The sequence below is a fragment of the Pavona decussata genome, unplaced genomic scaffold (assembly GCF_977016875.1).
Source record: "Pavona decussata unplaced genomic scaffold, jaPavDecu1.1 SCAFFOLD_267, whole genome shotgun sequence".
Taxonomy (NCBI): domain Eukaryota; kingdom Metazoa; phylum Cnidaria; class Anthozoa; order Scleractinia; family Agariciidae; genus Pavona; species Pavona decussata.
In genome coordinates, this window is record NW_028145669.1 from 28,513 (window position 1) to 51,633 (window position 23,121).

At 37.1% G+C, this 23,121-nt stretch overlaps 1 long non-coding RNA gene across 1 annotated transcript; it reads right to left on the reverse strand.

Annotated features, from left to right (window-relative positions):
• Positions 1 to 5,614: 5,614 nt before the first annotated feature.
• LOC146455875 (uncharacterized) lies at positions 5,615 to 8,147 on the reverse strand. The gene is made up of 3 exons (XR_014858932.1): positions 7,736 to 8,147; positions 7,043 to 7,152; positions 5,615 to 5,819 (listed from the first exon to the last, which is right to left on the reverse strand). It is a non-coding gene; the product is annotated as an uncharacterized LOC146455875 (long non-coding RNA).
• Positions 8,148 to 23,121: the final 14,974 nt, after the last annotated feature.

Here is a 23,121-nt window from a genome sequence, read left to right on the forward strand (position 1 = left end):
TGTAAAGTAACAGACATACTTCTGAAAGCACCGGACGTGGATGTGGCGAGCGGCGAAGGCGCAAACACCCAGGGGGGTCTGGGGGCATGCTCCCCCAGGAAATTTTTAAAAATAGAATACTCAGAAACGCCGTTTCCAGCGTTTCTGGAACCAAGGAAACAGTTTCCTAGGCAATGCTGGCATTCACTAAAATTCTCTTTAAAAAGTAAATTACTGAATGAAAATGGTCAGTTGGTTAGGGGAGGGGGAGGGGGAGGGAGAAAGGCAACAACAGAATTTTTATTGGCTTATCATTGCGAATTTAGTTGATTTTAAAAAAATGTTTGGTTGTAGTGCATTCATCAAGGTCCGAGCCAAAAGCTGAATCATCACTGTCTGTGCCGTTTTGAAGAATGTAATTGATCTGTTATCCTCTAGTGAGTATGTTCATGAGACGCCTTAGTAAGAAAAATATATAATACTGTAGTAAAAAAAAATCGCCAATATTGATCTCAAAGTACCGGACGTGGAATGGCAAACGACCGGACGAAACGTCCGGCCTCTCGCCTCAAATGAAAACCCTGGTTAAGTTTAATGAAAGCTTAAATTTGTCTTCTACTTACCTAAGGTTCAAATTCAATCTCAGTTTAATTGGGCTAAACGTACATTAAAGGAATGTTTAATTTCCATTTAATTCATATTAAACGTGTTCAAAAATGATGTTTAATTCTACTTTAATCTGTATTAAAAGTATCTTAAACTGGCATTTAAGTATTGTTTAATGTACACTAAAATCCTAAATGGCGGCGCGCGGGAAATTTAAAAGCAAAAATAGACGATAATCGTGTCTAATTTTAAGCACACTTCAATGTTATTTCTACTTTTCAAACTAAGAATTTAGACATTTAGAACCGTACCATTTAACGTCAAAATTTGTCGTCAGAGTAGAGGTCCCCTTTAACAGGTTTAAGCCTTAACAGGTGCAAGTGTAGGTTTGACAATGGCAGCGTCTGGGCGAAATGGGCGTCAAAAGTCAGTAAGTGTTGTTAAGATGAAACTGCACAATTACGTGTATTGATAAGTTCTGGCAGGGAGCGCAATATATTTCTTAGAATGAAACTTCGTTGTTAGTCTTTCTTTCGTGTAACGTGTGGTGGGAGAACTAGGGACAGTTTGGTTGTTTACTGCCTTGCGCATCATCGTAAGGCTTGACATTTCTGGCTGATGTCGAGGTTCAATCAATGCAGATCATGTAGGAGAGGTGCTACTGTTGCTGGGGTATTGAAAGAATATTTTACAAAAGGGTCAGCTCGTCTTTAGACTTTTTCAGTTTTAGTAACAAGTTTAAACAACTTTTCGATGTTTGCAAGTTGAATTAAACACTCTTCTCGAGTTCGTTGCGTTTGACGTATTCAGATAAAAACAACCCGAAGAAAAAAGACCATCACAATTTGAGTGTGGCACAGGATAACCAAGGATATTGCAGAGAAGGTAAAATTCAAATTTAAGGATCCATTAAGCCTGTGAATAAGCAATAATTTGAAATTTACAACCAGTATTTACAGTATTTATTTGCTAATGACGTTGAAATCGATTCCTTATCCTAAATGTATGTGTTGGTATAATCTGCATTCTCAGCTAAGAAACCTATATATGGATCCTAGTGACCTACAAACATGAAGTACCAAGTAGTGCTGCCACTTAGTCCGAGAGTAGAATCATGTAGAGTGCTGCAAGATCGACCTCTGAAGTAGCCAATCAACAGGTACCTGACGTAAAGGCAGGAACCTACTACCCGGAGCGTACAACTCCCATATATTCGTGTAACGGCATTTTACAGCCCTATTAATTATTTTAGATTGAAGTTTGCACAAATCCAGTCTCCCACCGGGAGACTCATTAACCAGTCTCAAGCTGTGCGTACTTCTCATGTGAACCGTAATTTAAATTTTAGCAGGGAATAGTATCTAAAAATAGACCAGCCTGTGAAAACGCCGTAGTAAAGGCCTAGTATGTAGTGAGTTGTACGCTCCGAGTAATGGGCTCAGACTGGCAGAGGAAAGTATGAGTCGTATATTTAGTCTGCTGTGATATCTTTTGGAGTATTATAAAGTTACTTTATCAACGTAAACTATACCGTGAAGTAAACCTTAAAATACTTGATAATAAATCGGAACAACTGGTACCTCTTGAACGTAAGACATATGTGAAATACCTAGGTGTTCTCATTGACAATAATCTCTCCTGGAAGCACCATATTAACTACATTTCCACGAAAATAAGTAAAGGTATCGGTATCATTGCAAGGCTTAGACACTTGGTACCGCGTACTACTCATTTAACATTTACCGCTCGCTCATCGAACCGTATATTTCCTACGATCTAGTTTCTTGGGGAAAAGCCATGAATGTTCATCTAAACAAAATAGTCATTTTACAAAAGCGGGTTTTTCGTCTTATGTAATTTCCGATTACACATCTCACAGTGCTCCTCTTTTTGCCTGTTCGGGAATTCTACCGATAAAAATGCTTTACTTCAAATTGGTTGCCTCTCTGTTACATGACATCGAAAATCATTGTGCTCCTCCCAATATTTCTGAACTCTTTACTCGCTCTGAACAGATTCAATTCTACTCTACTCGTTTCTCAGTAGCTGGAAGCTTCTATATAAAACAGGCGAGAACAAATCATCAGTCACTTTCTTTTTCCAGAGTTGGTGCGAAAATATGGAATGGTATCCCCCATGACCTTCGCAAGCTAAGGAAAGCACCTTTTAAACGCAAGCTGACTCAGCTGCTTTTGGAAATACTTGAAACTGAGGAGATAAATGTTGACTTGCGTTACATTGACCTTTCTACCTTATATTTGTATTTTAACTGACTAGCTTTCTCTTTGACCTGTTATTTTCCCCTTAGGCTGACGCAATTTATGTATGTCTGGCTTAGTTATAACCTTTAATTATCACTTCTATTATCTATTATTAATTCTTGTTTATTCGCTCATTTATTTATTTAATTGTGTGTGTGTGTGGGTGTGTGTGTGTGTGCGACCTTATTAACTATATATTGTCAGTTTAAGTATCCCGCCTAGAATAGCTCTGCTAACTGCGGGATACAAAGGCTTTTTTTTTTTTTTCAGTTTGTAAAAATAAAGTTAATGTTGTTGTTGTTGTTGGGATAACAGCCTTGGCCGTTTCGTTGGTCCTCTCAGGAAAAAGAGATAATTTTCCTTAGATTTTTGGGATAAGTGATTAATGAACCCCCTTATCCACCCACTTCCAACTAAGCCTCACTGATGCATTTTACTAGAAAATGGCCTCAATTTCATTTGTCAAAACGATGCTTTTCCTGACTCGAAGTCATTCAAGCTCTGGGCATGGGAAGCACACCCAACAATCTTACATGGGATATCCCTACCTTCTTACTTTTGCAATAAATGACATGGGGTAGAGGTGGCTTATTTATATTTATTTTTTTCAGCATCGTTGCGGTAAGGGACCAGTCCGGTTTTATATTCAGTTTAAGTGACCGTTTGATATGTTTTCTAAGTGTCTCTCGCTTACTCGAGCATTCGACGTTTAGCTTTATTACTGTGTTCTGACTTGATCGCTGGTGTTTCGTTTTTTTCTTTTTTTTTCCTTCTTTTCGGTTCTCACCGGTTCCGAATCTTTTGACATTTCGGGTCAGTTTTGGTCGAGCAGCTCTGATGAAACACGCGTTTCAGATATTTTATTAAACCAAGAGAGGCTCTTGATCACCCACAACTTCGGTCCTACAACTCTAATCCCACACAAGGACATGATTAGGATGCTACATTAGGCGCCATTTCGCCCAAATCACCACGAATAGAAGTTGCTCGAAGTTTCGAGCATGTTCGAAATCTCTGACATATCGCAGCGACAAATACGACTGCTCTAATAGTAATGAATAGATGAACGAACGAACGAACGAACGAACGAACGAACGAACGAACGAACGAACGAACGAACGAGTGAGTGAGTGAGTGAGTGAGTGAGTGAGTGAGTGAGTGAGTGAGTGAGTGAGTGAGTGAGTGAGTGAGTGAGTGAGTGAGTGAGTGAGTGAGTGAGTGAGTGAGTGAGTGAGTGAGTGAGTGAGTGAGTGAGTGAGTGAGTGAGTGAGTAAGTGAGTCAATGAATGAACGAATGAATGAGTGAGAGAATGAATCGCGAGTAGTTTATTCTAACTTTTGTCTTGGACTTTCTAATTCACTGCGATCTCGAGCGCGAGAAAGACCAGAGTGCTACGTTGCCCCAACGACTGATTGACTGCTAGACAGCCTATTTCAGTATTATAAATAAAAATTTGGACGGAAAAGTACAACACCGACCGCATGCAACCTGCACCACAAAATTACTAAATAACCGATTTCTACACCAGAAGTACGTTTATTCTCGATATTCGTGTGAACGGTAGAAGTTCATGCAACGTTTTTAATTGGAGTCTAACTGTTTCAAAACTGGCGTCTCACTAACATTTTGGGCATTATAAGCCCACCGAGAGGTTGCTGAATCTTAAAGGCGAAGTATCATGAGGTTTTTGGTATCTTTTGTTAAAAACGATAAAATAAGACCTTCAATCAGCTGCCAAATAATTCGAGAATGATGAGAGGAAAGAAATCAACTCAATTCTTGAAAGGAACAACTCGTGATCTGTTCTAGCGCATGTGAGAACTTGAAAAACATTATCCTAACATTTTTCAAGTTTCAATCCATACCATCCTACTCTGTCTCTGGCCAGAGGCACCAATCGACAGTTTTATTGCATTAGGGTGATAATTTATAGCAAACTTGACAATTATTTCATTTTTTTCTGCTGATAGACAAACATTTTGGTGTTTTGAAATGGCAGCAAATTTGTGTGATACTTCCCCTTTAATACAAGAACAACTTAAAATTTGAAAAAAAGGTTTTCAAGGACCAAAAACGTATCTTTCTGCAACAATGATAACTCAGTGTGAACCCATAGAACGAAGGAATACACTCACTCCGATACTTTACTGAACCTACATTTTTTTAATATATATTTTGATTTTTTAAATTACTGTATTACTTGATCCTTAAAAGATGAACTGTACTCTGCTGACAACGACTAATCAATGGAAACGAAGAAAGAAAACTAGACAAAATATCAATGTCTTGAAATACTCTTATCTACAAATATGATAAGAAGACAATAGACGTCATTCGCTTCGTTGCTTTGTTACATATCACGTGACGGTACTCTTGAGAGCAGTTTCTTTTAGAAGTGGTTGAATTCACGCTGTCATGCATTCTTTACTTTAAACAAGACAAAGGATTGATTCTCCTGAGAATATCACGTGGTTTGTACTGGGCAATGAGTATATAGAGCGGGTAAGGTCTATTGTCAGCGACAGCATATATAGCTGAAAAAAAATATATAGCTGACTTCGCTACGTTGGGTATTTATATTCTCTTTAAAAGGATTATAGATAATGTTAAATCAAATAAGTAATTTTCGCAAATGCTACTTGGACTAAATTTTCGATAATATAATTGTTTTTGTGATCCCGCGACGGTGACGCGAAGACCGTGAAAACACAGCATGCAGTTTTGAACGTACACCTACGTGGATTTCGAAAAAAAATGTCGATTGCTGTTGACTATGCTCACGGAATCGACCGAAATCGGATTCTGCGATCTTTCCTTGCAGGTTTACTGGGATTTATAAGATACAAGCCATCTCTTCCATCACAAAAGCAAGTTAGAAACGAACCACTAACACTGTGTTTATAGGCGAAGAATCCTCTTGTGCTGTACTGTTTGAACAGGAATTCGCTTGAGGCTGTTGTACAATCCTGCTTCTGTGAATACAAAAGCAACAACAAGAACAAGAACAACAAGAAAACGTTATTACAACACACTAGATAAATTTATAAAAAATTCTTCCACTCGCGTGTGGCTGGCTAATCGAAGCGGAGGAAGAAGAAATAGAAAATACAAATAAATGAACAAACAAGTTAAAGATAAACTATAATTAAGGATTATGGAAAAATGTAATAATGAGATATAACTGATATTGTAAGAACGGATAAATTTAAGGAGAAAGGTGGAAAAAATACAGAACTATAGTTATTACACTACATTGATAATGTGAGTGATGGCAAGATAGTCATCACTTTTTATGAGAATTTCCATAAGTCTTGATTTAAGTTTCTTTTGAAAAATTAAAGTAAGTGAATTCAATACAGCAACATTTATTTCATGCAGAGTGAACATTTGAGTATTAAGCTCAGTGGAATTTCAATGTACTTAGATCGCAAATGCTGTTTGAAAGCAATTGACATAATTGACATAGGAGATGATATCGAGAATCGTGCCTCGCAAAAACGGGAATTGATGAGCAAAGGAATTAAGCAATATCGTTATTTGTTTTCTAGGAACAATTGTACATGGAATAACTAAAATCACGTTAAGATTCAGCTCTTAAGCCCACATCTCAACAGGCTAACTTTCGCCAGATCTCACCCTTTCAAGAAAGCGAGACATTTTAAATTTTGATACTTTTATACTCATGATCTGAACGCTGAAGTAAGCTGTGATTTCGTTTTGAGACTGATTAACAGATTCATCAGTCAAGTCATGGCAGCCTCCTAAGAGGCTTGAGACGTATTCTTGATTAGCTCACGAATTCAAAACGACAAGAAACGAGGTGGGTCGGGGGCTGGCCGATATGGGGCAGGTGGGGAGGGGGAGGAAGATTTTCTTGGGAAATTCTAGTAGGAGTGCGCCGAACAGTTTTCCAAACTCTACCTAGTTTCAGACAAAATTAATTATATAATTCCCCTATACTCATTATTAGACACAGCCTTAGAAATCCATCAAAAAGTCTAACTTGGTCAAGAATCAAATGGGTGGAATCTACACAGTGACTGTTCTCGTTTACAGGACAAAGCAAAGAAAAAAACAACAACAGGAAAAACAAAACAAGACAAAAGCTCCATCCGATGGCACATTGCTACATGACTCTTATAAAGGAGCAGACTCGATAAAATTAAAATTGTCCTTCAAAGCTCTTTTCACTCACCTCGAAAACTGTATTGTTTCGATTGATAACCTTCAGTGCATACTTTTCGTTGTTTTTACTCGTAAATTGAATGCACCGCTCATTTGTTCCAGTCTTTACAACCTCAAATCCTTGTAAAGTAAATTAAAACTAACTTAAATTACAAACTAAATAAATAACGAAACAAATGTGTTCAGATACAATGAAGAACAAAAAGTTCGAAACAAATATGCCCGTCAAAAGGCTAAGCCGTTAACCACTCAGATTTTTGTAAAAAACAAAATCATTAGCAACGCATTCATGCACAGTTGTACAGGAAACCTCACGCTATCGCCTTGGAACACTTAACCTTTTTTGATTAGATATTCTTTCGGGACTCAGCTGCTTAATTATAAAAATTGGAATGTCGAGAAATGTGTCAAGTGTGCTGTGAAATATAGGTACGCTAATAAAGAGACATGCGGGTTTTCTATTGAGTGTCGTAAAACCCAAACCAAACTTGTTATTCTGGCCAATCACAACAGACATAAACGGCACAAAAAGCAACCAGAAGTTAAGGCAAATAAATCTAACCGGATCCAAGCGCAGTAATACCCGTTCGAGAGAGTCATGATTGGTTTTGGTTTGGAATCCCATTGGTTGCCACCTTATTAAAATACTGGCTCTTCGATCACTCTTGGATCTTTAAAGTTAAGCTTTGTTTGTTTTACTTACTCGTCCGTGGATCATATGTAAATCGCCCGTTGCATTCTGCCTGCAGTCGTGCAGTACCAACGTTGCTTGGTGACGAATTTGTGGAAATCCTTATAAGATTACCTCCGCAAGGTCTGTTTATGTCGTGGCTTTTCTGTCTCCAGTGGGAACTAATGCTGAAAAGGTTTGACTGAACTTCCACACCACCCAACAGAAGCACGGTCGCAATCTAAGGGTAAAGCAATAAACGTTTTTGGCAATACCTTGTGTTTTCAGACTATCAGTTGTCTTATCTGTTGTCTTGATGATCTTGATGTGTTCAGATCGTTACAAACAGAGGAGAGAATGACTCGAAAGTAGACTATTCTTTGTTACACGGCGAGCAATCAGAACGTGGATTTTTTGAAAGGGCTAGCGCAATGCGGCAATAGTGCCCCCCAGTGCGTATACCGGGGCTCCAATGCAAACCATTAAATGAAAACTTAGAACACAAAATTTCACCAAAACTAAAAGATTACCGATTAAACAACAACAAAAAGAACACTAAAATTAAAATTTTACATCTGCGGAACGAAGGTCGTTCTTCTTCACTTCAACGTAAATGATTCAATACATAGCAAACACGTGTTCTACTTACTACGAAAATAGCTTTGAACTCCATCAAGATCACTCTTGTTTTCTGATATTTAAATGTGTTTCTTCAAAGAGACTGATAATTCACTGTAAGTTGTTCAAGACTAATCGCCTTTATTTATATCGGTTCTTAGACCCAGTGTTCCTTTTCTCTTTCTAGAACTGCTATACAGGCTATTTTTGTTACAAAATGACAATGCTGCAGGAATTTTAGCTTCCAGAGTAATACATCAGATAAATAAAATTTTCGACAAAGGAAAGTTTAAATTGCTAAACGGATGTCTTTTTAGAATTATTTTTTAAGTCCACATTAGAGCGATGATTAAACCCTATATGATCTCCTTATGTTTACCTTATCAGATGGGAAGTATCCACGTGGGGCCACCCTTTTTTTAGATTAGTTTCTAGTTTTTCGGGAATGGCGTGGGAGGCAGGCAGTAGTTATCATTTTGCAACAGCAAACAGTGATCGTAATAAATTTATACTAATTTTGAGACCTTTGAATGAGAAAATTTCTGAAAAAGTTAACCCCCCTCTTCTTTCACTTAACAGTTAAGATGGAGTTACTTGACACCTTTGCAACCAACCACGATTAACAAACGAAAAAAAAAAAAGGGATTCCGCTGGTCTTTTTCCTTCCCAGCCGTCGTTTGGGAGCGCGTTGCGTGACGAGCCAAAACGAAGGCTGCGAAGGAGACTAGAATTCAGCCAAATATAGTTCTTGATTATTTCTCATTATTTTTATTTTTACGCGATTTATTGTATAAAGCCATTTATTTTGCATATTTGATCATTTCATAAGCGTCCCTTGGTGCAATTATTAGTCTATCTTCGGGGTCTGTAGTTAGAAACTTCCGTTGAAAGGAAGAAGTAGTTGTACTACTAAGCTAGACTGTGGGTGTAACCCCAAACCATGACCAGAGTAGAAAGTTTATATAGTGTTGCTATTTTTTTATTTTTTTTTTTTTTGACCTTGTCAAGATCACACAATTTCCCGTTTTAAGAGGTTACAATACTCCAGAACATTCCATGAAGCACGAGCTCGTGAACATGGTCTTCGTTGACTCACGGCTATTTTGCTTTTATCATTTTTTATTTTTTATCAATTTGAAGTTTTTAACCCCATCGATGATATCTTTGTAGTTTTAGCTTCTAGTTTGAATTGCTGTTTTTATCATTTTGTAATTTTGTCTTATATATTGTATTTTTTAACCTTTTGTATATTTAATCTTTATAGGACCTTTCTGAAAACCACATTTAGTGAGCGACAGCTTCCTAATAACATATTATTATTATTATTATTATTATTATTATTATTATTATTATTATTATTATTATTATTATTAATGCACAAGGAGATGAAGCCTTTACATGTTTAAACAATTAAAATAACTTATACGCTGTCAGTAACTTGGTGGGAAAGCACATAACCAGAGACATGTTTTGCTATTGTCGGTTCGGGGATATAATTTCACCAAAACAAAATTGGATCGAAATTGCCGTACATTTATTCAACACGTATGCCCAGTTCAATTACAAGCTTTGTTATCAGGGTCGATCAAGCGAAGAACTATTAAAGCCGCTGGCGATTAATTGGGTCTGTTAACGTATTCTTGTCGTAAATTTCAATATCTACCACACAAATAATTCAGGGTCTCCTTTTCGGAATCAAAAGGTCAAGAAATTTCTTGTTCAGGTCGCCAGAGATATGGTTACATTTTGAAGGCTTTAAAAATATCCTTCATGTCAAGATCTATGGCAATGACGGGCGGCTCGCTCACCAAAAAGATATTACCTACCAATATTACAGAACAATTAAAACTCTGCAGCTTATCGATGAGGAACTGAAGCAGTTTTCAGGAATTTTCTATACATGGAGTTATTGAAATAGAAAAAATAATTTCGTTCCACCAGAACAGACCTTAATGTTTACATTAAAATCCTAATTTGAACTGTCCTTCCCCGTAGCGGCACGCCATGATCGATTCAACTAATTTGGCGCGCTTCAAGCGTTTTGGTCGTTTTAAAATCGTATTAAGCTACCAAGACTCACGTTAGCCCGGCATTTTTTTTCTCCATCTTTTATGTGCTGGTATATGAGGTCTCGCATAAAATGAAATTTTAAATGATCGTCCGTGTGCATTAACTGTGGGATAAATATGTCGTCTTTGTTTATCTGAAAGGTATCGGAACTTGGAAGTTAGATAGGGAAAGTTTTTTCTTGTTTCCGTAGCGTAACCACAGTATTAAGCCAAAATCTGATCAGTAGAAGCTGCATGGCTAATAAACTGGTGAGCGTTTATTGAAAGATAGGCTTCCTCTAAACATGCAGTTGAAAACTTTTTTTTTTTGCACGACCTTCAGAGAAAGTTTAAAGTATATTGATGATAAAACAACAACGACACTGCAACAACAAAAAAAAGAATTTGAATTTGCTTGAATTATTATATACAAACTTTGAAGTGATACTTAGATAAGCGTTGTAACCAAACCTGTTAAATTATCTCGTGTTTCATTGTTTTTAGCCTAACTTAAAGGCCCACATTCTCCCAAGACGTATTGCGCGCCCAGGAACAGTTTTCACATATGAAAACCCTCCCATTTTATTTGAGCGGGAGTCGAGTGAGAAAGCAAAAGGCGATCACGAATATTCTTTCCCTCCAGCACGAGTCGTAGAGGAAACCCGCATGAACCGCTTGACTTCATACAGCCAATAAGATCACGCGTTTGGACAATACAGCATTTCAAAACAAAAACAAACGACCGCAACGACTCTTGGGTGAAGGTGGGCCTTTAATGTGATTATTTAATGTTTACTTAAAAGGTTAAGTAAATGGCTGTACCGTCTTGCCACTGACTTAAGACTTTGTTATATAAACAATGAAGGAAGGAATAAAATTCTTATTTGCTTCGTCACATACCTAAAGTAATATTACATAAGGTGAAACCAGTACAGTTTGAATAGACTGTAGGATAAACAATGAAAGAAGGAAGGGATTTACGTCTTGAAATTATTTGCAAAAACAAAATATATTACACACGGTTAAACACGTTGACGCGTTAATTAAGTGAAACTCGCGACGATGGCGTGACTAAATGAGCGAAACATTAATTACAAACTGATGTTATCGTAACTAAATTGCTTTATAGCAAATTAATAAAAGAAATCCTTCATGTCAAGATCTGTGACCATGGCAGGCGGCTCGCTCACCAAAAAGATGTTACCTACCATCATTACAAAACAATTAAAGCTCTGAAGCTTATCGATGGAGAACTGAAACAGTTTTCAGGAATTTTCTATACATGGAGTTATCAGTTGAACTCGAAAAATAATTTCGTTCCACCGGAACACTGAGTCCTTGATGCTTACATCAACATCCTCCTTTGAACTGTCCACCCCTGTGGCGGCACGCCCTGATCGATTCCACTGATTTGGCGCACTTCAAGCGTTTTGTTCGTCAGCTTTAAAATCGTATCCAGCCACCAGGACTCAAGCTAGCCCAGCAATTTTTTTCTCTATCTTTTTTGTGCTGGTATATGAGGTCTCGCATAGAAAGAACTATTAAATGATCGTCTGTGTGCATTAACTGTGGGATAAATAGGTCGTCTTTGTTTATCTGAAATGTATCGGAAATTGGAAGTTAGAAACGGAACTTTTTGTCTTGTTTCACTAGCGTAACCATAGTTTTTTGCCAAAATCTGACCAGCGGAAGCTGCATGGCTAATGAACTGGTGAACCGGTTTATTCCAAAACAGGCTTTTTCTAAACATGCAGTAGAAAACATTTTACAAGTATATTGATGATAAAACAACAACGACACTACATCAACAGGAAATAATTTGAATTTGCTTGAATGATTATAGACAAACTTTGAAGTGATACTCGGGAAAGCTTTGTAACCAAAACTGTAGAATTCTCTCGTGTTTTATTGTTTTAAGCATAACTTAATGCGATTATTTAAGGTTTACTTAAAAGGTTAAGTAAATGACTGTACCGTCTTGCCACGGACATTAGACCTTGTTATATAAACAATGAAGGAAGGAATGAAATTCTTATTTGCTTCGTCACATACCTTAAGTAATGTTACATAAGGTGAAACTAGTACAGTTTGAATAGACTTCAGGATAAACAATTAAGGAAGGAAGGGATTTACGTCTTGAAATTATTTGCAAAAACAAAAAAATCACACACGGTTAAACACGTTGATGATTTAATAAAGTGAAACTCGCGATGATGGCGTGACTAAATGAGGGAAAAAAAGACATTACAAACTGACTTTATCGTACGCTAAATTGAGCCGACTGGGCAAAAAAACATACATTCCCACATTCCCACTAAGAGAAACTCATTTTCCATAGATTTAGTTCACACTATAAGCTAAACGCAGTAAAATGCATATACATAAAGTCAACTCTCGTCCAGAGGGTAGGACAGCAACTAAATCCCTGGCAAAAATAAATTGCAGCCCAAGTTTGACTGAGATAACTTCTTGCTATTACGGACTCTCGAACTCGCGGTCCCGAGGGCGTCCGTAATTAAGGGAGTTGACTGTAATGTGAATTGTAATTTATTCAGTCGTAGTTTACTAGGTAAAAGATCCCGAAAAAAAGGATTTCCACTGTACGCTCGTTATCAGGGTAAATGAAAATCGAATCTGACCCGTGGAATTAGCTTTAGCACTCACTGATAAACTTACACATGTTGGAGGGTCTTAATGGGGTTACTCGTTAGTCGTTAGGTGCAACAAATGGAAAATTATAACTGTCTGTCGTAAAAAAATGTTAATTGTAAAAAAATTCCTATCCACAATTTGTCTTGTCTAGTGGCTAATGTACCCTATTTCAGCCTATTTTTATCCGGCAACGGTCGTTAGAGACCTATTGACCTTAAAAATGTGTTTTGCAAGAATGGAAACTAATTTCGGACTGTCAGTAAAGCGATTGACTTTCTTGTTAGATGTCTGTTAACCGTAACGGAGAGAAATTAACCGTTAGCCGTAGCTGCAAAAGCCAAAATATTAGCCGACAACCGTAAATGCCTCCACCCCACTGAGACCGTGCTGTTTTATCATTCAGTAGTATAGGGTGAAAAACAAGAGAATCCGGTAGTGGAGTGTCTTGGAAAAAGCCTAAACAAGTGTAATATTTTGAATTAACAGTACCACTTGGCTCAAAAAGGCAGTAGCCACAAAGATGAAGAGATTGGTGAGAACCAGAAAAAGGGAAGGAAATAGCGGGCAATTAGACTTCCTTCCTCTCTCTCTCCATTCTTACACCGCAGGTTTTAAAGAATTTGGTTGTCAAATTCTCTGGATCTTAGCTTTTGGTGCGTCTGTTTTCTTTTGCCAGACATTCAGATACAATTTGATCATCTAAATGGAATGTGGAAGAACGTAAACTAATTCATTCTAAGCTACACCTCACCAACCATTAATATTCGTCAATATAGCCTCGAATCGTATCCTGTGTGAGTTCAAATTGTTGACATCTTTTCTGTTTTCCATTTTTGTAAAAGATGCCGGTCAGTAGCATATTTTTGTAATGAAGATGAAGGGTCTCGAGCTGGGAAAACCGTTGCATTATATTGTTCTTTTTTTAAAAAAAAAAAAAAAAAGCTTTTAACAATGCAATGCTTGAAAGAATTCCTTAATGATAATAACTGCTCCCATGGTGAGTTTCTTGCTGAGCCAGTAAAGGTTTTAATTAACGGGTAGACAACAGTACGTAAACGCTTTCATTAAATAGAACTTCCCTCTGAACTTCATATAAACTCAATACAGCTTATTCATTTAACTGCTCACCCACAGCAAAACTTCTAAACTTGTCGACCCCTTTAAACCACCTGATCAACTTGAGTCTTCCGGTTACATTCAGGTCATGACTATAATGGCCAAAATGTTCGGGACGGAGGCCTCGCTATGGCCGATCGAGGCAACATTCCACTCCCCCTTCGTCTCCCTGCTTACAATGCGTGATGAGCAAAGACAGCTATGCGTGTTAAATCTACAGAACAGGGATTGGGGGATTCAAACAGCAGAGATGTTCACCTTGATGAGGCAAAGTTAAGCCAAAGTATGACCCCAACTCAACTGGAAATTATCATCTGTTGTAAACTTAATTCCTGCATCAAAATAACAAAGGATTTGAATTTCTTCTTCGACTACAACTGAGTTTGAGAGCTAAAATTTCTTCCAAATAACGCAGTAGATATTACCGACCCCAACGACCTACTTTAATTTGGTCGAGAAGAGCACTAATGTTTGGCCTATCCTTCCTGAGTCAGATTTTATAAAATATCGTATTAGAATATTGCCCTGCCTTTATTGAAGGCACATTTTAATTACTTACTGGTTAATTTACACATGTTTTTCCATTAAGAACTACTCATTAGTTGCATTAATCTTGTCTCCTCTCACTCCCACAGCTACCAATTTTTCTTAATCATAAATTGTGGTCTTAGATATTAATCCTTACGCTAGTAGCTACAAAATAAACTGACCCATTCCAGAGGAATACCTAAAGGTAGTTCTAGAACGTGTGGCAGTACCTGGGCATAAGTAATTCACCTTGGAATCGTGTGGCTCTTCTTTTATATAAGAGTATATAAGAATTTAAGCGGGCTAGAATTTGGAACGGGCTTGTATATAACACAGCAATATCGCGACACTTATCTAAGCGTAAGACAATGAACATTTCTCTTATTTTTTTGTCAACGAAAAAATTCAATTGGTAACCAATAGTTGGTTTCCGTATATCGTTTTCGTTGCGTTGTGAAAAGAAATAGTTTTAAGATCTGCGATCGGAAAGGAGGGCTTTCAAATCATACATGAAATATAATCACTAGCAACCATAGAATGTCGGATTGCCTTTTGCTACCTTCGACTGTAGCATAATACATCTAATTTAGAGAGAAAAAAGAAAACGGAGTTTTTGAAAAGGATGTTTTGAAAACACGTATGTTACATTTAACCGTTAATATTGGCAATATTAATAATGAAAGTAATTAGAATTTTAGCATAGTTGTACATAAAGAATGTGCAACGCTCTGACTGTTCTTCCTGGGAACTCGAAAATATTATTATTTGCGTTGACTTGTACAACTTCACGATTATTTCAATTCGTTCAACTTGTAGAATATGGGCGGAGTATCCGGGAGTTAAATTGAGAGCGTTCAGGTAAGGAAGGATATAGAAAAGTTCAGCGTCGTATGATCACTGACGTTCTTCACAAAACCTTGAATTTGGTTATTTCACATTTTTGTTTTGCTGCAAACGGGAAAGAAATGTTCAAAAACATAGAACGCACGTGCAGAGTGTTTTTCCTCCTTTAACCAATTGTTTTGTGGCGTTCTCGTTGCCGTCGCTAAGTTTCCTAAAATATGTCTGTGTAACAACGAGCAACATGTGAGGGTTAAGAAAATGTACTTCATACAGTAGAAAACTATGAAATATCTATACTACATAAAAAAAAAAAAAAAAATTCAAGCTAAGTTTCGTTAAAGTTGGCAGTTCTGCATTAAAGTGCGACAGTATCATTCTTATTTAATTGTCTAAATATGCGTTATTATAATTGTTTTGACCTGCTACAGTAGAGAATCCGGATTGACTCCGCCATTTTAGTGCGGTTTTTTAGTTACTCAGTGTTACATATAGCCGATAAACAAACAATCAATGATTCTTTTAAAGCTTAGCTTATCTACATGCATTTCTGAAGCAATTTTCTTCAGCTGTGTAATCCCTGCCATTTTAGCCGTACGTGCTAAAGTTAATAAGCACTTAATGACTGGCCCCAAGGGAAACAGTGATTTTTGTTTCCCCGACACCCTCAATGTTGGCTCGAGGGGAAACAAAACTCACTGTTTCGCATGGGGGCAGTTATTAAGTGTTTTGTTATACCTTCAATCTCAAAAATAGAACAAATTATGTATAAACTATATACAAACCGTTTTCTTGACGCAGGGTGGCACACAAGTTTGCCGCGGTTTCAAGGTGCACGACCTGATCACATGCGAGTTGAAAGTTCAAGTGTCGTTTCCGTAGCGAGTTTAAGTGAGTTTTGACTTATAGCACGTGACACGTTCTCCTCCAATCGAAAACGTATTTGAGTTGGGAGGTATAACAAACCACCTTAAGGTTTTTCTGGAATTATTCTAGGTCCAATATGTTGTGCTATCATTTTTTTTTTCTGTTTTGCTTTCTTTGTTATGGGAAGTATTCACTGGTACTCCATTTTAAGTACCCACTTAACTGAAGAGCAGCAGTCAAGGTCATCGCAATTCTTCGCCTGTACTTGACGTGATGTCGGCTTAAGTGGAGCATCCGGTCAAACGGTATCACAAGGGAACTTAAGCAACGAGAACCGCGATCAGCCCGGACTACTTAAGACCGCACTTACAAAAAATTCAGAATGAGAGGCCGCACATTAAATATCGATTGTAAACTACGTACCATTTTCCGGTGCATGTACTTGAGCATATCATAAATTCTTTTTAGAACTCCTTCTTTTTTCAGTTGGCTTTTATTTCAATAAAATACTTTCCTATTAAGACAGTGTTGGGTTTTATTTGAAATTGAGGGGATGATTATTGAACCCGGCAAAATATCTTCTAATGTCGATCTTGTAATCTTGCCGTGCAGTGTTCGTATTTAGCACGCAAAGTATGCAGTTAAGTTGTTTTGGATTTTGTTTTTACATAACATTATGACGGCATCAAATCAGTTTTGCGGATTTGGAGAGCATGCTTTAAATGTGTAGTCAAGGCGCCATCTTGGTTTTCGAAAAGGGAGCAAAATTGGAGAGAGTGGACTTCTTCTCCCTTTATCTAACCTCTCATTAACACTCTAACAGCTTTTGACTTATTTATACTCTCCATCCAAGGTTTCAATTGAGGATGGCGGCTTTAAAGTATAGAGAAATTCAATGCTTGCCTGCTCGCCTTAACGCCTACATGGGGGTTAAACGCCACCTTCTAAAACTCAAGCCCAACAAGTCCCCTGGGCCTGACCATATCGCTCCATGCATTTTGAAATCGTGTGCACTTGAATTAGCACCTTCGTTGACGCATATGATAAACAAATCGTTCTCTGTTGGCCTTCTACCTGATGAATGGAAACATGCAGATATCACACCTCTACATAAGAAAGGTTCTAAATCTTCGAGGGAAAACTACCGTCCAATTTCCCTTACTTCAATTGCTTGTAAGATCGGTGAAAAAATTGTTTTTGATAGGATGATTAAGTTTTGGCGCGAAATTGACCTTATCAACAACAACCAATTCGGTTTTTTAAGAGGAAGATCCACTGCAACTCAATTATTATCAACTTTTAATGATTGGGCGAAATCTCGAAATTTATCCACTCCTACCGATGTCATCTTTCTTGATCTTGCCAAAGCTTTTGACAGCGTTCCTCATGAGCGGTTGCTTTTAAAATTGAAAAGTAACGGCATTGACGGTTCTCTACTCAACTGGCTCAGACATTTTTTGGTGGGGCGCAAACAACGTGTAGTCGTTAGGGGATCTTGTTCTGACTGGTCGTGTGTTACCTCCGGAACTCCACAGGGGACCATCCTTGGGCCTTTATTGTTCCTCCTATATATCAATGACATAACTGAATGCATATCATCTACCGTTAAACTTTATGCAGACGACACGAAGATCTACAGAGAGATAATTGATCCGATTATTGACTGTCAGATTCTTCAGGATGATCTTAACAACCTTAGCGAGTGGGCTCGCAAATGGCAGCTTCGTTTTAACGCGGATAAATGTGAATCTATGCGAATTACGCATTCCCGAGATAGGTCAGAAACCAATTATTTCTTAGAAAAGCCCCTGAAAGACGTACATAATTTTAAAGATCTCGGTGTTACAATAACTAAAGATCTCTCATGGGGTAATCATATTGGTATTACTGTGAACAAAGCGAACAAAGTCTTAGGTTCCATTAAACGCTCGGTAGGCACCGCCGATACTAATGTCTTTTCTATGTTGTACAAATCCCTTGTTCGGCCAATATTGGAATACGCGGTACCTGTCTGGTGTCCTTACCTTGTTAAGGACATCCATGCCCTCGAGAGTGTACAGCGAAGAGCATCAAGACTTGCTTTAAACCAACGCAAAGGACAAATGTCCTATGAAGACCGATGCAAATTACTAAAATGGCCTACTCTTTCCGACCGTAGAACTTATTTATCTTTAATTGAATGTTATAAGATAGTTTTTGGATTTTATCATTTAAAATTTGAAGACTTTTATGATTTCGCCACAACTCGGTCTACAAGGGCAAATCATCAATACAAGCTCTATGTGAAACCAGCACGACTTAACTGTTATAAGCATTCTTTTTTCGTTAGAACTGTGAAACTCTGGAATGAACTACCTGGCGATATAGTGGAAGCTGATAGCTTTAAGCATTTTAAATCTAAGCTCAAAATGTATTTGAATATTTGACTCTAAAGATCTCGATTTATGTATACTTATTTTTGTTTTTCTTTTATTTGAGGGAGTTTTCGCATAGGGCTAACCTCCAAACTTCCTTTTCTAGAAGTACTTTTCTCCTTAGTTTTATCTGTATATATAGTCTGCTTCTGGAATAAATAAAGTATGTATGTATGTATGTATGTACATGGCTGTATGCAACACACTACCAACTGTGGAAATTTTTTATTAAACACTTTTATTGTTAAATGGAAAGTCTTTTAAAACCCCAAGTTTTATGAGATAGAACTAAGCTATCTGTTCCATTACAAAGGCAAGCGAGGTACATTTTGCTCTTGATGTGTTTATAGTCAAAGACGTTTCTTTTTCCTGGGAGACGAATACTGCTAAACAAAAAGTCATCATTGTCGTCATTGCATTGGTTCCTCTGTAAATAAAACAAACAAAATTCATTACATTGTTGAGATTGAGTAGGGAGAAAAAGAAATATCCTTACAAAGTCCGACGAAATTTAACCTTTGGCATTGGCCTGCTTAGGAATTCTGTCATCGGCAATGCGAGAACAAGACCTCAATAAACTCAAAAATAGCTTGTTTCCATACAGTAAGGCTTGCAAAAACGCTGAGAGAAAAGAGATAACTAATGTGACGTTTAGTTCTGCTAGGTTCAAGAACCATCGTTTGTGAAGTGATTGGGAAGGAGGTTTTATGTTCCCCGTCCACGTTTCGATTTTTAACCAAATATGCAAGAAATGCTGCTCATTCTTTTTGTCGCTTACCTGGAAAACCAGTTTGTCTTGATCCGCCTCTCTGATGACTCTCAAACCATACGTCTCGTCATTCCTCCTGATTTGAATACAGTACTTGCTCTTCCCAGTTGTTGTAGCCTTTACAATCTCAAATTCTTGATTCGATCAAAAAATAAATGGTTATAATGTAGGCCGGCTTAAGTAGCTTTCGTTTAATTATTCATTCATTCATTCATTCATTCATTCATTCATTCATTCATTCATTCATTCATTCATTCATTCATTCATTCATTCATTCATTCATTCATTCATTCATTCATTCATTCATTCATTCATTCATTCATTCATTCATTCATTCATTCACTCAATCATTCATTCATTCATTCATTCATTCATTCATTCATTCATTCATTCATTAACTCAATCATTCATTCATTCATTCATTCATTCATTCATTCATTCATCCACTCAATTATTCATTCATTCATTCATTCATTCATTCATTCATTCATTCATTCATTCATTCATTCATTCATTCATTCATTCATTCATTCATTCATTCATTCACTCGTTCGTTCGTTCGTTCGTTCGTTCGTTCGTCATTCAGTTTCACATTTAATTATTGGTTGATCGTCCACTTCGTGAACTCTCAAAGAACCGCAAAACATTAAATCCTACAAGTGATTTTTTTCCACTTACTCGTCTGGTTATCTGCAGTATTACGTCCGTTACACTTTGCTTCACATTGTCCCATAGAGCTGTTACATTGCGACGGATCCGAAATCCTGATTAAATTACCAAAACACGACTTCCCGCCCATACCATGCAAGTGTCGCCTCCTCTCGGACATAAGGTTGACGCGTTGACACTGTACCTCCAGACAACTCCCCAAAAATGCCACCACAATCTGAAAGTAAAGCAATAAACATATATTTTTTAACGGACGATTTAGTTAGCGGAAGAAAAAATCGATTTCGTTTAACCATGCGGCCGTTTTTAAGATACACGAATTCATGTCATGCATACGGAAAGAAAGGTCCACGCTGACCAGAAAGTAGTTTGCAAATGCTTCTAAATTATTTGTACTCTACTCTCGGCATAAAAACAATCTTGAATCATCAAATAGCTGAGAATCACGCCAATATCTTTTTTGTATTGAAAAAAAAAATGGTCACAAGGTTACTATATCTATACCACCGGACAGCAGATTTGAAGGAATGGTTATGCAGCAAAAATTACTCCGGAAAAACATTTAACTCATGAAAACATTAAATAGTGACTCAATAAGTATAAAGTTATTAACGTAGCTAAAAGAAAATTGATTAATATATTTTAGAAAATTAAAGCTAAATTTAGATAACGAAAAGAGAAAAAAACAGTCTTAATGTCGCTTAACTCAACTTAACGGCGTTTTCAAGAAATAACATGGATTCGGAGTAAACGAGGGATTAAATATGAGAGTTTTCGACAGAATCAAACGGACATCAATTAATACGCTTTGGAGGGGATAAGTAAATGTTGCTCAAACGAAGCATACGCAGATCTCTTTAACTTCGACTTAAACGATAAAATACGATAAGACTGTTAAGTTTTACTTACTACAAAACTAAGTTTGAACTCCATCAATATCACCCTTTTCAGTTCAGATCTGCAGGGCTGTTACTTCAATGAGACTGATAAATCACTTTAGTTTGCTCAGGAGTACTCACCTCAATTTATACATTGTCGGCCATGCCTCAATTTTCTAGCATATACAACCCACACTATTCTTGTAGCCAAAGGCAATGCGTTAGGAATTCTGCATGGTCCAGGATCACGCCACATATTAATAAAAATTTCAAAGGTGAACGGAAAACCTAAATTCCTGAGATGTGTTTAAACAGAACAAAGAAATTGTTTAGCGATGATTCAATATTATTTTACCCGTCTTAACGTTTACTTTTCGAGAACGGGTTGCGGGGGAAGGAGAGAGTACCTATGGTTTTTAACTGCAATGACAAACTACGACCGCAATAGATTTCTATCATTCCTGACACTTTTATTAAATGAGAGAATGTTTGGAAAAGTTAACTTCTTGGCGGTAATTGTATATAATTTTACATCGATTTGATCACACTGTCAAAAAACCTCAGTAAAGCACGCTTTCACTAAACCATGACTCTGTATTTATTAACAGAAAACGGAAACAGTTACAAAAAGTAAAGAATTGTGTATTTCCAAAGTCAAGATTAATAATATTTCACGCTTTTAAACTAAAACCTCCAATTGAGTGGCATGGGTCCAACTTTTTAGGGTTAGTTGTTATTTACATCCGGTATAGACATTTTTGGGCGGAAAAACGTTTACAGTATTCTACAAGAATTAATGAAACACGAACTTGGGAATGTGGTCGACTTTCGGATGCTTAATTCCGCTTCTGGAAACCTTATCCCGATCAAGACATTAAGTAAATTAATTACGCTGTCATTAAGTTCGTTCGTTAAACATAAGAGTGCGCAAGCCGCAGAATGAATCACTGTCATGTTTTCCTATTGTTACTGTATGTTTGGTGATTTAATTTTGTATAAAGAGCATTTGGACAAAATTTCTTATTTATTGTACGCGACCTAATTAACTACAGGCTTCAATCTAATTTGTCAAGTCAAGTAAAGAAGTCTTGGATTACCGGTGTGAATCAGCTAGTATTAAATCTGTTAACATTTACTTATCGGGGATTACCTTATCTTTTTCATACAACAGTTCAGATAACTTAAACTGTGATTTATCAAGACGTCGTGAATTTTCATAGTTACTATCTAGTCCAACTAGAGATATGGTTAAATTTTAAAGGTCTCTTGAATACAAAGCAATACATATACGTTTTTTTTTTCGGCATGACCCTTTATGACCGTATCAAAATGTTTGCATAAACTACAACCTGCAACATAAACACGCAGCTTGCTTTAATTTTATACATCTCGTCCAAATGCAGGAGGCTATTTTCTCTCGCGCTCTCCTGTTCCACCTCCGAAAAAGCCGAAGCAAAAAACCAAAGCTCCAACGGCTCATTTATCTCACTGCTTAAGTCACGGCAACATTTCGCGTGGTATTATGTAACGAGTATATTTTAATGAATTGTTCTGCATGACCCCTCACGGGCGTAACAATTGATTGTTATGTGTTCTTCTAAACAACCACCGATCCGTGTAACATAAAGATGCCGCTCCCTCACGTCTCGCGCTAGTCCGTAAAAAAAAAAAAGACAAAAAAATAGGAACTGATCAGAAGTAATTTTCGAGAATTTTTCTCCATATTGAGTTTTTTTAGTTGAAAAGCTGAACAGGCCATAACACTTACATTAACATCCTTCAGTTTGAAATCACTTCACCGTAGCGTCACGTAGCAATTAGTCCTTCCAAACCGATTTTGATATTTTAAGGTGAACCCGATATCCGATATATTTAAGAGATTAAAAGTGACCAGCTTTCTAAAGGTTGAAACATTTTTGTTATTCGAATCTTTCACTTTTAGAAAACATTGCTGAAGTTCACTGAATTCTTCTTCAGTTAAGTCACATAGATACAATTTTTATGTGGGAGGAAAACAATG